Source organism: Pseudorca crassidens, chromosome 1, assembly GCF_039906515.1.
Source record: "Pseudorca crassidens isolate mPseCra1 chromosome 1, mPseCra1.hap1, whole genome shotgun sequence".
Classification (NCBI taxonomy): domain Eukaryota; kingdom Metazoa; phylum Chordata; class Mammalia; order Artiodactyla; family Delphinidae; genus Pseudorca; species Pseudorca crassidens.
The window spans coordinates 184,113,316-184,131,354 of record NC_090296.1 but is presented as its reverse complement, the minus strand read 5'-3'; positions in this window follow the sequence as shown (position 1 = coordinate 184,131,354).

The window sequence follows — 18,039 nt, the reverse complement described above, 5'->3', positions numbered from 1 at the left end:
TGATGAAAGAGAAGCTGGCACAAGGTTCATGGACATGACACAAACCGTGGATTTGTAGCATGTGTCAGTAACATGTCTCCATTTTCAAACACTGTCCTCAGATCGCTTTCTTGAATTTGATGGTTGAAATCTTCCCAGATGACATGCTTTAGCTGAGTAAGCAGAGGAAGTAAATAGGCATCCAGCCAAATGCCCTGCTACAGATAATGAGCAAAAAGATGGTCCATTGCTGGGACGAGGAGGTGTGCATTCTGCTCCGAGATCGCCCTTAGTGAGCTGAGCGTGTGGGGTTGAGTGGGTGAGGGAGAAAGGTGAGGAGAGGTGAAAGGACGACCAGGGAAGGAGAAAAGAGAAGCATCATGAATACAAACTAGACCTCGCTTTGTGGAAAGAGCTTGTAAAAATGATGGATGCGGTGGATAGGCCGTTTTGAGCAGCCAGGAGCACTTTTTTTTAATGTCACAGCAGCAACTCAGATGTATTATTCGAACAAAGATATCAAAGAAACTCAGTGGAGAGACTAAGAGAGAGGCAATTTCTGGGGAAAATAAACAGGTCTGAGGCAATTTAATGAGCTCCTTAACATGAGGCAAGGAAGGTAAGTGGTTACGTGAAAGAAAAGAGAGTTCAGTCAGCGAGCATGCCTCATTTGAAAAAGTTTCCAGTTCTGAAAAAGTGCGCACTGGAAGGTGAGCTCAGGGACATCTGAATGCTGTTCTATTCGGCACTGGGGTGCCTGTAAGGACGAAGAACCTTTCATTTTAATCTGCATGGCGTTCTCTGTTCTTTTCTCTAATTATATTATTCTTCAAAGAGGAAGCCAAGTATGCTGGGGAGGTTTCTCTGAGAAAGAAAACCTAAGCAGTCTCCACAGAGATGAATCACTTACAGTGAAAGAACCCTTGATCATGATTCTCAGATCATCTCACTCCTATCAGAGAATATTCCCTGAAAAGGCGACGTGTGCTATTAAAGTGGCTCCCCTGAGGTGGTGTAGCTCCCCCAAGCCCCCTGCCAAGGGGGGCTGTGGCACTGAGGTGCTGAGAGCCCAGGTGGGACATGAAAGGGGGGCAGGGCTGCTCTCTAGTTGGGAGGTGGGGTGAGGTCTCCCTGAAGGGGCTTTCTAGGGTCTCAGATGAGGGGATTCTTGAGTAATAAGTGAGTAGCTTCTGAGGGCTGTTTTCACAGTCAAAGGTGAAGCTGCGTTCTTAGAGCCGCCCTGGAGGAAGCAAGTAAGGAGAGGAAAGGCAAGGGTGAGGTAGGATTCTGCATCCCATTTATAACCAGAGCAACTCTGGTTGCCTCTGCTTTCCATTAAATTTCTCTGTGCAGTTTCACATACCAAAGGGTTGAGAAGTAGAGTGGATGCCACGGTGCACTGCCCACATGCTCCCTTTAGGGCCGGGCAGTCATCGCTCCAGCCGCCAGGGTGTTGGCTGATGACAGCTCAGAGCTGAGCCCCTCTCCTGCCCATACATAGGGGCAGGGCATGTCTGATGACAAAGACCCAGCCCCCAGCCTCAGTCTGGGGCTCCCTGAAGCACCAGCCCAGCTTCAGAGCTCCCCAGGGACTGGCTGGGTCTGTGTCACAACTGCATCCCAGCTCACCTCCTTCCCTGCCCAGCCCCGCTTCTCTCAGTCCCAAGAAGGTGTTGCTCTCGAGAGCATCTTCCCAGTAAAGCAGCTGTACCCAAGTCTCCAGCTGAGAGTCTGTTTCCCAGGAAACCTGACTAGAGAAAAGAAGCCAAATGACATGTGAAAACAACTGGACTAAATAGTTGCTGTAGTTCTTTGACTCTGTATGTTCATTCATTCGAGAAATATTGAAGGAGAACCTTCTCTGTGCCAAGGATTGTGTGACTCGCTGACCTGTGACTGGAGACTTCGGAGGACTTCACAGGCTTCTGCATGCCTTGATTAAACTTGCATTTCTCCCATGTGTAACCTTAGAATACTCTTTGTATGTTGGAAGCCTGAAGGTCACATCTGCCTGTAAGTGTTTTTTGTTTGTTTTAAACACCCATGAAGTAGTTTTAATATTTTGATTTAGTTGCAAATTTTGAAAGTAAGTGGATTTCACATAAAATCAAGATCCTGGCTGCTTTTCAAAACAGAAGATCTGGCAACACAAGTCCTGTGCTCCTGGAAGAAAACAATCAGCTGGAGCCAATTAATGGCTGCTCGTAAAACTAGGACCCGTTCTAGTGCGCCACAGTCCCCACTATGCCCTATTGTATTACAGCTGGCCCATGTTACTTCCTTCTACTTCCTTCTAGGCCTCTGTAGAAATTTAAATTTGTGACCTGTTTCTCAGTTATCGGGTCCACAAGTGTTTCTGTCTGTCTCCAGATCATTTCTAATGATCCTGGGTTGCAGGAGATTTGCATTCTGTCCGTCTGACTTGCCCTGTCCATGGGGGGGTGATCTCAAACGTATCTGACATTCTTCTTTTGATGTAGAGCACATCACTGAAAAAAATCACCTTCACTCCTCTAGCTTCCTTCATTCTTGAATAGTGCTTTTGAGAAGTAATCAGTTGGTGTGCCCACCACATTGAGCACAGGGACCGTGGGAGAATTTGTGAGCTCAATCTATTCTCACGGCTTCAACAGCCGAGGAATCAAGCTGAGAGAGGTGTGGGGCTCCCCCTAGAGGCAAAGGCAGGATTGGAACCCAAGTTTCCTCCCACCCAGGCCAGCGCTATGGCTCCAGGCTGTCCTGACTCTGGCTTTTTTTTTTTTTTTTTTTTTTTTGCGGTACGCGGGCCTCTCACTGCTGTGGCCTCTCCCGTTGTGGAGCACAGGCTCTGGACACGCAGGCTCAGCGGCCATGGCTCACGGGCCCAGCCGCTCCGCGGCATGTGGGATCTTCCCGGACCGGGGCACGAACCCGCGTCCCCTGCATCGGCAGGCGGACTCTCAACCAGTGCGCCACCAGGGAAGCCCACTCTGGCATTTTAACTCAGCACGAATGAAGACACAGCAGGAGCTGGGCCTTGGAAAAAAGTTCTGCTGAGAGAGACAGATTTGTTCTGACAAAGTTAAGGACCTTGACTGTTAGCTGGACTGTTCATGGGAGTCTTTGGCACTGAGTCCAAGTCAAATTGGGTTAAGAGATCCAGCCCCTGGGCTGAGGAGAAAATACCTAATCTGTAAGGCAAACGTGGCCCTGAGAGCTCTAGATGCTCCTGGAGTCGAGAGTGAGCCAGGAGGGACCAGGAATTCACGATGCTCAGGTTAGATGAGACACGCTCCTGCCATCGTATCTCCAGAGAAGGGAGTGGAAACAGTGCCTGAGATTCTTCTTCCCCATCCCCCAATATAAGTCCTGCCAACTAACGGTAGTAGCCACTCTTTCCTAACAAGGTAAATGAGCAGTATGAACTGTCTGCCTTGCGAACATCAGGGCTCTTCTCTTTGCAGTTTATCTTTACTCCTATCAGTCCCCACAGGAAGCAAGGAATTCTCACCCCCAGACTCTAATCATCACCCATCTTTCTTCCTCTTCACTTCACCTGCCCGCCCCTCCCCCTCCTGACATCGCCTGCATCTCCCAGTGGGTGATGTGCGGCCTCCCCTCCATCCTCAGCCTTTTTGCTGACATCCACCAGTACCTGCTCACTCTACTTGAAACTGGGCCCAGCCCCGAGACCACCGTGTCCTCCCCTGCAGCCCCGCTCAGGTCATGGCCATTTCCTTTCCCACGACCCTCACCCCAGGGTGTCTGGAAATGGGAGAACTGTACTCCTTGCTTCTTTGTCACTTGCTGAGTATGCTCTATCTCTCTTCCTAAAACCCCTCAGCAGAGCTCTAGGCCCATCTCCGCTCCTGCCTGCGGTGACGGGGAGGTGGGGGGGGGGCACCTCACCCAACGTGGCCTCCATGTCGTCACACTGTTCAGCCCACCATCCCTCCATACCAGTCCTCACAGACCCCCAAGCCACCTCCCTCATTCCTCGATTTCCGCTCCTGCCTCACTGTCACTCTCTCCAATGGTGTTCTTGTTGTATTTATGGTGGTGATTCCAATATCCCTAGAGAGCAACTCTGAAATACCTTGGCCTTTGAATTTTTTGGTCTCCTCTACTCTGATGGTACTGTCCTCGGCCACGCATACCATAGCAGTTGCCATTATCAAGGGCTGACAGCCCTCTGTAATCTCCATAATTTCAGTATTTTATTCTCCCAACCCCCTCCGCCTGTTTTCCAGCTCACTCCCTCTAGGATCCCAATTCCAGCAATTCCTTGACCCCCAACAAGACATCCATTGATCCTACCAGCTTTTTTCTGTCCTTCATCACCCTCACGTTCGCACTTCCCTTCTTACGCCGCTTCGGCTTCATGGTGTATCGTCATAATCACTCCCTCACATGAACTCTCCACTCCCTTGCCCCTTTCTCCTTGCGTTGCATTTGCCTGGCAAATGCCCGTGGTCTGATGAATCCAAACTCTTAGCCTGCCCAGCGCCTGCAGCGGTTCTGCTGAGCATGGTTGCAGAAAAACACAACTGTGCAGACTGATCACGCCTTCAGTTCATGACAACTTTAAATGAGTCCTGTACGTGATCTGAAAATCCTATTCAGTTTCCTTAGCGGTTCAAGCTCATATTCTTCTTGCCCAGTGTTTTATCCCTTTCCTTGGATCTTCAGGCCTCTGATACCTCCTCTGTTCTTACCTTTCACTGGTGGCCTTGCTTCTTACTTCACAAAGAAAATGGAAGAATTCAGAAGACAACTTGGATAAGCTCCTATCTCCTCATTGACTCTCCTCCCCGCACCTGGGTCTTATCCTCAGAACTTTTCCTGGAACAGGGGTGACTTTCCTGGTTCCCATCAAAGGCCAACCCTTCCATTCGTGCACGGGGACCTTTCCTCTCACGCACTCAAGGACAGTGTTCCTGCAGTTCTCCCCTCTCTCTCCTGCATTGTCCATTTTCCCCTCTCCACACTTTCATTTCCATCAGTCTCAAAATCATGCTATTTTTCCTCTTATCCTAAAAAAAAAAAACCTCTAGACTCTATATCCCCCTCCACCTACTGCCTATGTTTCTCCTTCTCTTCACAACAGTACTCCTGCAGTTGTCTCAATGTTCATTTTATGAATTCACTTGGCTGGGCCATGGTACCTAGATACTTGATCAAACATCATTCTAGATGTTTCTGCAAGGTATTTTTTAAAAGGTGAGATTAACATTTACATCAGTAGCCTTTGAGACCTGCCGTAATGTGGGTGGGCCTCATTTCTCATTTATCAGCCGAAGGTCTTAATAGAAAAAGACAGGAAGAAGAGGGGATTCTTCCAGCAGACCACCTTCAGCCTTGCACTACAACAGCAGCTCTCCCCTGGGTCTCCAGCCTCCTGGCTTGCCAGTCTCCATATCATGTGAACCAATTTCTTAAAATAAATCTCTCTCTCTCTCTCTCTGTGTATATACATCCTATTGGTTCTGTTTCACTGGAGAACAACTCATATGCTGTCCATACTCATTATTTCTGTATTTTGCTCTCCCACTGTCACTACTTCGGTCACTTTTGACCCTCATCACTGCAGCAAAACTGCTCTTGACAAGGTCTCCAATGACCTCCATAGGGCTAACCCTGAAGGTCTGTTCTTCGTCCTTAGAATTTTTCTTACTCTGCTAATAACACAGACTAACCCAAAGACCCACCACCACCATCCTGAGAGTTTTCCTTTCCTGGCGTGGACTCCACACACTCCTGATTTTCCTGCTCCCACACTGGCTGCTCCTTTACTGTTGCTTCTCCTTGCCCTTCTCAGTCTAAGAGTCCCGGGACGTAGTGCATGGACCTTGTCTCTTTGTCTCACCTCCTATCTCATCTCATCTGTCTCACCCCAGTTTCATCTTGTAAGGTCTCAGATTCATTAGCTCCAGCCTGGATGTCTCCCCTGGACTCCAGACTTGTATGTGGAACTGCCTCTATGTAGAAGTCTAATAAAGATCTTCAAATGAACATGTTCAAAATCAAACTCTTGATACTCCCTTTACCCCCGAAACTATTGCTCCTAATATCTTCTTACCATCCTTGTAGTTGCTCTGGTCACAAATTTAGATTTATCCTGGACTCGTCTCTTTTTTTTCTCACATCTTACATCCAATTAACTAACACGTTTTCTCTACCATTAAAAGAGATCCGACTGTGTCCCGTCACCTCTGCTGTCACTGCCCTGGTACAATCTTCTGCCGTCTCTGGATTATTTCAATAGCTCCTGAATTGTTCTTTCAGCTTCCACCCATGTGCCCCTATGGTTACATTTTCAACAGAGTATACAGAATGGGCTCCAAATCTACCTAATTCAGATTATGACACTGTCTGCTGAGACCCTCTAATGCCTTCCTATCTCACTCAGAATAAAAGCCCAAATCCTTGCCATGTGCTGGAAGGCCCTGCATGACCTGACAATCTCTTACTTGTCAACCCATTTCCTACCTCCTATCGCTCATTCCGTCCCTCAAACACACCAGGCTCTCACTGCCTGTGCTGGTCCTTCCGCCAGAATGTCCTCACCCCAGATACGAGCATGGCTGCTCCCTTACCTCTCTCACACCTCTGCCAGAAGATTCTCTCATTGAGGTGTTCCCCTACCAAACTTCCCTTTCTACCAACCTCCCTCCCTCGACTTTTTTTTTTTTGCGGTACGCGGGCCTCTCACCGTTGTGGCCTCTCCCGTTGCAGAGCACAGGCTCCGGACGCGCAGGCTCAGCGGCCATGGCTCACGGGCCCAGCCGCTCCGTGGCATGTGGGATCTTCCCGGACCGGGGCACGAACCCGTGTACCCTGCATCGGCAGGTGGACTCTCAACCACTGCGCCACCAGGGAAGCCCTCCCGCGACTTTTATTTGCATCACCGCTTGACACAGTACACATTCCCTTGCTTATTTTGCTGCCAGTCTTTCCCTACTAGAATGTAAGCTTCATGAGCCTGGAACTTTGTCTCTTTTCTTTACTACTTTAGCTCTAGAACCTAGAACAATGCCTGGAAAGTAATTCAATAAATACTTGTTGAATAACAAATAAATGTGGGGCTTCCCTGGTGGCTCAGTGGTTAAGAATCCGCCTACCATTGCAGGGGATATGGGTTCGAGCCCTGGTCCGGGAGGATCCCACATGCCACAGAGCAACTACTGAGCCTGCGCTCAAGAGCCCGCGAGCCACAACTACTGAAGCCCGCGCACCTAGAGCCCGTGCTCCGCAACAAGAGAAGCCACCGCAATGAGAAGCCCGCACACCACTACAAGGAGAAGCCCCCTCTCGCCACAACTAGAGAAAGCCTGAGTGCAGCAACAAAGACCCAATGCAGTCAAAAATAAATAAATAAAATAAATTTTTAAAAAGTATAAAAACAAACAGAAAAACAAATAAATATAATGTCTATGGCCTGTTAACCAAAAGTTGCTAATGATTTGAAAATGATGTGACCACGGTTGTCCTTTATCTCCATTAGCAGTGGTGCAGGGTTACATACAGAACACGTGACTGAGAGCATACTCATCTTTATTTTGTCTTTTTGAAGTCAAAGTCAGCTCATTTTTGGTGATTTGAACCTTCCATAACATACCAATTACCTAGCTTCTCTGTCAACAATAGTCTGTTCTTTACTGACCTCTAAATTTCTTTCTTTTTAAAGTCATCTTCAAACACTTCCAAGATGATACATTCATAACTGTGATCTGTAGTCATGTTGGGTCTGAAACAAGTCGTACTTTTCTTTGGACAACACACAGATGACATGCTTCAAGTGCCTTTATCTAGGTCATTTGATAAATCCTTAAGCTCTCCAAGTAAACAGCAGCTGGGACAAAGTGTCGGCTCGTAACCAAGGTGTAGCCCTGAGAGCATAAAGAGACGAAGGGGCAGGGATTCTGAGAGAATGCAGCCCAGCCTTAGACAAATGCCGCTAAGACCAAAGGTAAATAGAAACCTCCCAGAGCGAGGACGTCCTCCATGCCTATGAGATCCCTTAGTTAAGGCAATCTGTCAAGACAGTCTTAGAGAAAAGGAGGGCACCCAGTCCTGGCAGAGCCTTGCCAGAGGTCAGCAAACCCAGGATAAATCCCAGACACAGTAAATTGGAGCCTTGACAAACAGAGCTATTTCAACCAGAGATAAGCCTACGAATTGATGAAATGTAATGAAACCCATAATTAGAAAAAAGAACGAATAGGCAAAAATGCCTACTCCCAAGAGTAGAAATTGCGTTTTTTCCCCCCCGAGAAACAGTTATTTGGACTTTATTATCCTCCAGAAATGGGTCTTTTGGAGCCTTAGGCAAAGGCTTTACTTAGCTCGGCCTCACAGAGTTAACCCTGAGCTGTGTTCACTCTCCTTGCTGGGCCTGGATGGAAACATTTATTTTTACAGCATCGAAAAAGGGTTTTCCTTGTCAAGGTACCAAATGGCTAGCCCAGTTTCCCCTGAAATGAACACCGACCCTTTCTAAGAGAAGACTATAAAGACATATATTTAATTACAGAAATTTAAAAAGTGAATCCGTTCTTAAGGAATTGAATGAATTTACCCAGTTTATAGAGTAACTGAATTGAACTTGAATCCTGACTCCTGTTCACTTTCTCCATTTTAACCTTTTGCTTGAAACACCTGAAAGTAACAGCCACCGCAAACTCCTTGATCTGTAACCACTTCTCCCCAAGCCCCCATCCTCTGGTACCTATTCTCTTCATCAAAGCGTCTCAGAACCTCAGGCCGCAACCCCGCACTCCACCTTCTTACCTGCCATTCATCCCTCAGCCCTTTGAAATCTGATTTCTGCGCCCTGCCTCTACTGAAATCACTCCTTTTATTTATTTATTTTAATTTATTTAATTAATTTTTTTGGCCGTGTTGAGTCTTAGTTGCGACATTCGGGATCTTTCGTTGTGGTGCGTGGTTTTCTCTCTAGCGGTGGTGTGCACATTTTCTCTCTCTGGTTTTGGCGCACAGGCTCCAGGGTGCGTGGGCTCAGTAGCTGTAGCGCACGGGCTTAGTTGCCCTGAGACATGTGGCATCTTAGTTCCCTGACCAGGGATGGAACCCGCGTCCCCTGCATTCTAAGGTGGATTCTTCACCACTGGACCACCGGGGAAGTCCCTGAAATCACTCTTGCGAAGGCCACCAAGACTTACTAATTGTCAAACACAATGGAGAACCTTTCGGGTCTCATCTCACTGAAATTCTTCAGAGCCTTTAACATCATTGGTTATTTCCATCTTCACCCAACTCCGTGGTCCCCAAGGGAGCTTACTTTCCTCAGTCTTACCATGTCTGGCCCCTCTTCTCTCCTTCTCACTCTGCACACTTTTTGTGGATGCCTCTGTCACCTCTGATGCTAAAATCCATTATTTTTAATCTGAGAGATCTGAAATCTGCAGACCAGAACTTTCTGAGTCTCAGGCTTTAAAATCCAGTTGCTTTTGGACAACCGGACAGTACGTTCTTGAGGTACTCAAATTCAAAATATCCCCAAATAATCTCATTTTATTTCTTCAACTAATCCCTAAGTCACCCCAGTGAATCTCCTTCATCCCTCTTATTATTGCCTTTCCTTATCGTTTCTCACCTGGATTGTTCTAACAGCCTGTTTGACAGGGTGCCTCAGGAAAGTCCCCTTAGAGGACCTCAAGTCATCCCAGTGCCACCATATAATGATTTCTCATTGGACGTGGTTAAGATTAATGGTGTGAGTCTCGTCTGTATTGTCCTTAAGACACTTGCTGGACTCTGCCATTCATAATGCATAAGGAGAAACATAAGGTCTAAAAGATCCCTTTTAAATGTCCCTCTTCTAGCAATTATGCTGCTTACTTTTATGTTTTTACAAAAGAATAGGAGGCGGCTGGTCTAACAGTGTCTCAAGTAAAATAAAAGAAGACTGTGGTTGCATGTCAACATCACTTACCCTTGATTTCCGCCCAAAGTGAAAATGAGGACATTCGCTCCGCCCTAAACCTGCTTGCAGAGGTTGCCCTCTGAGTGAACTGCACCTGCTCTGGGGCCCTGAGACCCTTTGGAAAACTGATGAATCCCATCTTCAGACAGAGTGCAGGAGCGGCGAGCATGTTCCTGGGGCATTCCTCAGCACTGACATTGGTGAGAAATAAAGGGAGAATGCAGTGAAAGTCTGACCATTTTCTGCCTCTTATTTTACCAATATTTCTGTTCCATGATTATCAAAGGAATCTAAATACTGGCTTGCCCCACAAAAGGAGGTTTCCATAATTTTATCAGATGCTGAGTCAAAGAGTCATAATTGAGTTTTCAGCTGGGAATGCTGTTCACTTCATGTGGATTTAAGGCAATAGTGGCTGTCACTGATTATGCGTTTTTTCTGCCCCCCCACCCCTGGCTTCCTGCTCTCTAGCTTGTTTTAATCCCATGTGTCTTTCAGCTTAACCTACTCTTTCCCACCACAGGACTCTGGTCTATTCCCTAAGACCAGAAACACCACTTATAATCCTCTACTCAACTGCCATACCTAGTTAATTACTATTCATTCTTCAGATTTCAACACAAATCTTTCTTCTCCAGATACTACACACACCCCACTCTCAGTAATTCCTATTTTCTTTGATCTCTTAGGGCCACATTTCTTTCCTTTTCTTTGCTCTTTGCCCAGTTTATAATAAACAACCATTGGGATAGCTATTTGGTTAATGTCCAGCCTCTCCCCAGACAGTGGAGTGTGGGTACCATGAAAGTGTGGGCCATGTTTGCTTTTTTTAAAATTTAACTGTCACCACAATCAATTTTATTTATTTTTGTTTATTTTTTCACTTAACTTGAGATTTATCCCCTTAACAAACTTTTTTTTTTTTTTTTTTTTTTTTGAGGTACGCGGGCCTCTCACTGTGTGGCCTCTCCCGTTGTGGAGCACAGGCTCCGGACGCGCAGGCTCAGCGGCCATGGCTCACGGGCCCAGCCGCTCCGCGGCATGTGGGATCTTCCCGGACCGGGGCACGAACCCGTGTCCCCTGCATCGGCAGGCGGACTCTCAACCACTGCGCCACCAGGGAAGCCCCCCTTAACAAACTTTTAAGTGCACAATACAGTATCATTAACTACAGGCACAAGGTTGTGAGGGAGATCTCTGGAACTCACTCATCTTGCGTAACTGGAATTTTATTCCTATTGAACAGCAACTGCCCATTTCCCCCTCCCCCAGTTGCTTGGCAACCACCATTCTATTCTCTGTTTCTCTATGTTGAATAGACGTTTTTTCAGTGAAGACAGGCAAATGGCCAACAGGTATACACAAAGATACTCTCCATCACTGATCATCAGGGAAATGCAAATCAAACCACAATGAGATATCACTTCACGCCTGTTAGGATGGCTGTTATCAAAAAAGAAAAGAAAATTCGTGTTGGCCAGGATGTGGAGAAACTGGAACTCTTTCACACTGTTGTTGGGAATGTAAACTGGTGCCGCCCAATGGAGAACAGTACGGAGGTTCCTCAAAAAATTAAAAATAGGGACTTCCCTGGTGGTCCTGTGGTTAAGAATCCGCCTTCCAATGCAGGGGACATGGGTTTGATCCCCGGTCGGGGAACTAAGATCCCACATGCCGCAGTGCAACAAAGCCTGCATGCTGCAACTAGAAAGAAACCTACAAGCCACAATTAATAAAATTAAAAATAGCACTACCGTATGATCCAGTAATCCCGCTCCTGGGTATATATCCAAAAGAATTGAAATCAGGATCTTGAAGTGCTATCTACACTCCCATGTTCATTGAATCGTTATTGATAAAAGCCAACATGTGTAAACAATTGGGCCACATTTGCTTATGTTCACTGTTTTTTGGTTTTTGTTTGTTTTCTCTTTTTCTTTCTTAACGTCTTTCTTTCTTGTTTAAAATTTTTATTTTATATTGGAGTATAGTTGATTTACAATGTTGTGTTAGTTTCAGGTGTACGGCAAAGTTATTTAGTTATACATATACATGTATCTATCCTTTTTCAGATTCTTTTCCCATATAGGTTATTACAGAGTATTGAGTAGAGTTCCCTGTGCTCTACAGTAGGTCCTTGTTGGTTATCTATTTTATACATAGTAGTATGTCTATGTTAATTCCAACCTCCTAATTTATCCCTCCCTCCCCCCACTTTTCCCCTTTGGTGACCATAAGTTACAGAAGTGATATCTGCACACCCATGTTCATTGAATCGTTATTGATAAGAGGCAACATGTGGAAATAACTGGGCCACGTTTGCTTATGTTCACAGCTTTCTGGTTTTTGTCTGTTTTTCAGTCCTCTGCGTTTCACTGTGTCCAAGCACAGACCGCAGTCAGTAAATAGTTATTGACCTAATGATTAGATGACTGGGCTCAGCACTCTCTTGAAATAGTAACTTTTCTCCGTTGAAACTCTGCCTCATGTATATTCTCATCAGTGGACAAAATAATGTTGTTCTTGTGCATTCAGTGAGCTCTCAACTCCTAACAGTAATGCTAGAAAAGAGTTTGAGAGGGGGTCATTTTTTTTTTCCATTAACAGTCTCTCAAAATAAATATGAAAACGCCTCAAAGCATCCCAGTTTTTCTTTAATAGCCTCTTATGTATTTCTAGTGCATAAATTTGTCATTTTGACACATTTTGCCAACATATTTTCAGTCTATACTTTGGGGTGTGCTTTTAAGAATTGTATTATGTCCCTTCTTAGCTTATTTTGATCCAGATTTTAAATATTTGATGTTCATCTTTATAAAGCAGGACCTCTTTTCTAATTCTTCACTCCTCCGGGCTATTTTGTTTGGTCACTAATACTTTTCCCAGGTAGTGCTAATATTTTTGAGGACTTATTTTGTTAGGCATTCTGCTAAGGATCTTTTTTCAGATTAGTACATATAACACACAAATCAGTGCTCTGATATGGGCACTATTATTTCCTTTTCACAAATGAGGACATTGAGACTTAGAATGTTATTTAACTGGTTCACAGTCAAATAGTTATTAAATGGGGGAGCAGAGTTTGCTTGCAGAAGTCACTCTTTTTGTCAATTGTGCGAATTCAAATAGCATTTTGAAAGTTTCTTTTTAAAAGATGTCACTAGAATGATAAACATGTTAATGTGCTATTATACTGTGACAATTCAGTGCTCAAGATTAATGATGTATTTGCCTATATACTTTTATATCTCCTAATAATTTAAAAAATTATATTTTTGCTAGGAGCTTTGAAAATGTGAGCATGTGCCTTCCTCTTAATTTAAGTTGTTTTCATTCCCGATACCAGACACCTAGTAACTCCACTGCCCGGTCCCACCAACACCCTTGCGGAGACACGGGGAATGAGTAAGAGCCACAGGCTACGACGACTTGTTTGCTGGTGGTCAGGGTGACTCTAACTTTCTTTTCCCTTCTTACTTTGTTCTGATGACACACATACCCGTTATCTTCTGGAAGAATTTGCAGTCAGATGTGTTAGTCTAACATTTATCCTTGCGCGGCAGGCGCCTTACACTGGAGAGGGTTTGCGGAAGTGAGGGGCAGAATTTCAATAACCAAAATAAGACATCAGCAAAGAGAATAATATTTTTGGTTTTGCTTACAAAACCTACTTTTTCCATTTAAATGGTGCATTTTACTAATTCTTGGTTATTTGTTATGATGGCTAAAGGAAAATTCAAGTGCTAACGTCTGCATTCACATTTCCTGATCGGAGCAAACTTCGCTCTCTGGGGAAAGCAAACACTTCCTTGGGCAGGAGAAGGAAGATGAAAGAGGCTGAGCGAGGCTGCTTGCCTTGAATCTGTGGGTGAGATCTAGCCGACTCTGGTGTTTGTCCTCAGATCAAGGTTTCTTTTGGCCCCAAGGTGACTTGGAACAGGAGTAAGGAGTCTCACTAGCTGCCCTGGAGTGATGCATCTGGAGAACATTTTCAAGAAGCAGCGGTTGATTTTCATAGTTAGAGACGTTTCTTCAGAAATCCCTTAAGCAGGAACATGAAAGTGGCATAAGGATTCCACAGTCACAAGAGAGAAGTCGAAGGGACAGACGTGAATCCAGAGAAGTCTTAAGGGGGTCGGGGAGAAACTTTCACACATCATCTAGGACTTGTTTATTATTTATTTATTTTTTTGCGGTACGCGGGCCTCTCACTGTTGCGGCCTCTCCCGTTGCGGAGCACAGGCTCCGGACGCGCAGGCTCAGCGGCCATGGCTCACGGGCCCAGCCGCTCCGCGGCATGTGGGATCCTCCCGGACCGGGGCACGAACCCGTGTCCCCTGCATCGGCAGGCGGACTCTCAACAGCTGCGCCACCAGGGGAGCCCTGGGACTTACTTTTTAAGACCTTTTCTGAATTTGCCGACCTCCTATATAGGTGACTTAAAGGAACTTTTTGAAGTGGAATGTAAAATTCAAGATGATACATGAACATCAAAGTCACAGTAAAATCATTTCATTATTGGAAAATTGTATATTGCAATTACATACGATAACATGAGAAAGAGTAGGAGGATATTTCAGTCAGTTCCAAAATCACAGTCTAAGTTGAGTTCCTACTTAGCTAAGGATATCTAGTTAAATGCACGATGGTGTTATTTGGGGGACATTCCTTACCTTTTCAGGGTTGACAGTATCACTCCCACAACCTACCCTGCAGCGCTACCAGCAGAGTTAGCACTTGGCTCTCCCTTTGGGGCAGTTCATATACCCTCATTTTAGAAGGATGATACCTGTTTCTAATGTCTTTGAGTTCTCTAATGGGCAGCCGTGGATCTCGTGTGCTGGCCAGAAGCCATGAAGGGGTCCTTCTGGGTATTTTTCTTGTGGTGGAAGAGAAAGAGGCACTGGTACATATTGTCCCATGGGACATCTCCCAGCTCACAGGCTCATAAATACACTTAAAAGCACTTTGACAATAGAGACACAACCTCTTTTCTTCTTTTTTTAAAATTTAACTATAGTTGATTTGTAGCATTGTGTTAGAGACATACCTTTTTACTGAGACACAAGTTGAATGGAAAATTCTTTATTTAAACATCTAAAATGCATCTTTGGACTTACTTACCCAGGAGGGGAAAAACAAAATTCAGAGAGGTTTTTTTATAGCTAGTTATAGTACATACAACCTTGTATGTAATATTCAAATAAAAGGGGGGCTTGTAATTATTATTGGAATCCTTTTGTCGAAAGTTCAACATTTGTTGAATCAGTCAAGATATTTAAGGCAGTGGTGCAATTTTTGCAATTATTTGCAATTTGCAATTTGCAATTATTTGGCTGACTGATTCTCTTCCCCACTTCAATCTGTTTGTTCAATCTGAACTTATGCCCAGTAAATTTCTAATGTCTAAGTTTACTGTCCATGCTGCTGGTCTGAGAAGCAGTAAGAGTAAGAGTTAAGTAGATGACTCCATCCATTTACTGGTTATCTACGAGGATAGGAAATTAAGGATATAGATATTTTAACATATCCTCTACTTTTAAACAGTATTATTCTCCTCTGTTGAATTGCTACATGTTTGAATTAATATGCTTTTCTCTTCTTACAGTGATAGTATCAATAATTCATTTTATTGAAAAATAATTTCCCAGTAAAAGTTTTCAACACTCCCCTTACTAACAACAGCAAAATATAATTAATAAAATCTTTATAAAGAATATTGTAATTCTGAAACTATTATATATTATGATGACAATATGATAATTATAAAACGAGAGAGAGAGAGAGAGAGAGAGAGGTGAATATGCCTAGCTTGGAAGAGAAATCTACAAGCTTTGGTAAATACTGCTTACTAGAAAAGCAAATAACTAATTCTGAGCCATTTACTTTCAAATTCATTTCATCTCCAAAAAAATCAGAATGCAGACATTTAGAAAAGACATGCTGAAAACTCCCCAATTCACTCCCGGTGGAAACTTCTCTTCTGTTGCCACTGCCTCCCTGATATCTTCATGTAGGTGTCTAATAGGGTTTTTAAACTTAATGAGCCCAAAATGAAATCTTTGATTTTTCCCTTGTACCAAACCTACTTTTATTCTAGTCCTATCAGTCAATAGTAAAATGCATTACCACCTACTATCTAACTGCTCAAGCTGGAAGGCTAGGTATTATCCTTTATTTTCTCTGCTTCACCATTGCATCGATGAGTTCTACAGTAACCTCATTCAAAAAAATTGGTGATTTTTCATTTCTCTACTTTACCATCACCCTAGTCCAAAACAGATAAGTACAGGTAAGTACTAACAGTCTGAGTCACATACAGAGAGACTGAAAAATGTCTGTGGCCTATATTATATGCCCCAAACATGGGAGCAGCAATTTTGTTTCATGTTAGACTAGATTGAGAAGACTATATACTATAAGGAAGAGGGTTAGCAAACCAGTGCTTCAAAAGCAGAAAGGATAAGATATGTATCAGACTGAAGAAGAACCATCCCCTATGAGAAGACATGAGACGTCCTAAGAGAAGCACACGGTATAACATTTGTTTGTTAATATTAGATCTATAAACTGCATCTCATTGTATAATGAGTGTTCAGATTTTCCAGTGCCGCAGTGCCTGCTGCCATAATATGGTTTGTTCTGTCTGGATGTGTATTATGTTACAGTTGCCCCTCCCACTAATCAAGGGATAGTGTAACGGTCGGAACAAACCACCAAGACACCCATTAGTGAACTACGCAGAGTGGCTTCGCCAGATACCCGTTGCTTGCCTCTCTATAAAAGGTCAAAGTAAGAGTCTTTCAAGCACTAAAAATGTGTCATTAAAACAATAAACATGTAAAGTTTGGCAGGTGCTACACTGAGTCATTGTTCCTCTATTCTATCCAGTTCTTGAAGGTCAAAATTAATTGATGAAGGCAAATCCTCTTGTAAGGATAGTTCTAAATTATACTGAACTCCTCTCAGTACCTCTCTCTCCTCCTATTAAAGACTGTTTCAAATGCTCGAAGAAGCTCCGGCTCTGAATTTAAAAGACTGTTACATCATCTGGGACACTTGCCTTCAATTCTCTGGGTCTTGGGTTTTCTCATCTATGGAATCAGGAGACAGAACTAGCTAAGTGTAAATGTTTTTTTCTGACTCAGATATATCTAGAACTTCATCTTGTTGCATCTTTCTTTTTTAAAGTAAGTTATTACTAAAGGTCAGCAAATAGGTCACCTAGGAGGACTTTGTACATTACTATTAAGAAAAAAAAAACTGTTTAGACTGGCCATTTTAAATTTTTTCACATTGCTTCGAATTCAGATAATTGAACATCTAAAAATGGATATATATGTATTCCCTTCGATGTGATTATGTAATTTGTGTATGTCCAAGTTTTGTTCATGATGATGATGTACTGGAAAATGTATGGTTTGCAGAGGGAAAAGGCATGGTTCAAGGCCCAGTTCTGGCGCTTACTAGCTCTGAACCTTAGTCATCAGCTATAAAAATGAGAATATTAATGCCTGTCTACTGGGCTTGTAAATAGGTAACATATATGTTCATATAATAACATGTAAAACAGCTCAGACAAAGCCTCATACAAAACAGACATTCCCAAATATTAAATTCTGCCAGTGAGTTATAATGTAAGTGTAAAATACAGTATAGCAGAATAGCATGAAAAGAGGGCTTTTGAATTACATATTTTAAACTGTAATTTAAGAAAACTTTCTGTAAATTAAAGAAAACTTGAATCTTCATATTTTAAAAGGTATACCATTTTTTTTCAGAAAAAACTGATCCAGTGGAACCAACACTGTAATATATCTAATAAAATTATTAGACATTAAACCCAATGGGCTTATAGGGTAGCCAGGCAAAAGGACCAAGTCTTTCAGAAGTGGAAGAAAATCCACTTTAAACACATTTTATTTAGGATTTAAGTCGTATGGTGTTCCCAATTAACAAGAGGGTTACAAAGCTCTTGTTCTTAATTTTAATCCTTCCAGAGTTTTATTAACAGAAGTAGCTCTTTTTTTTATATGGAAGTGAAACTAGAAGGAAAAGAATAAATCTTGGTAAGTTAATATAGTTCTGAATATTAGAGCCACAGAAAGAAGGAAAAGTGAAATTTAAATAAATTA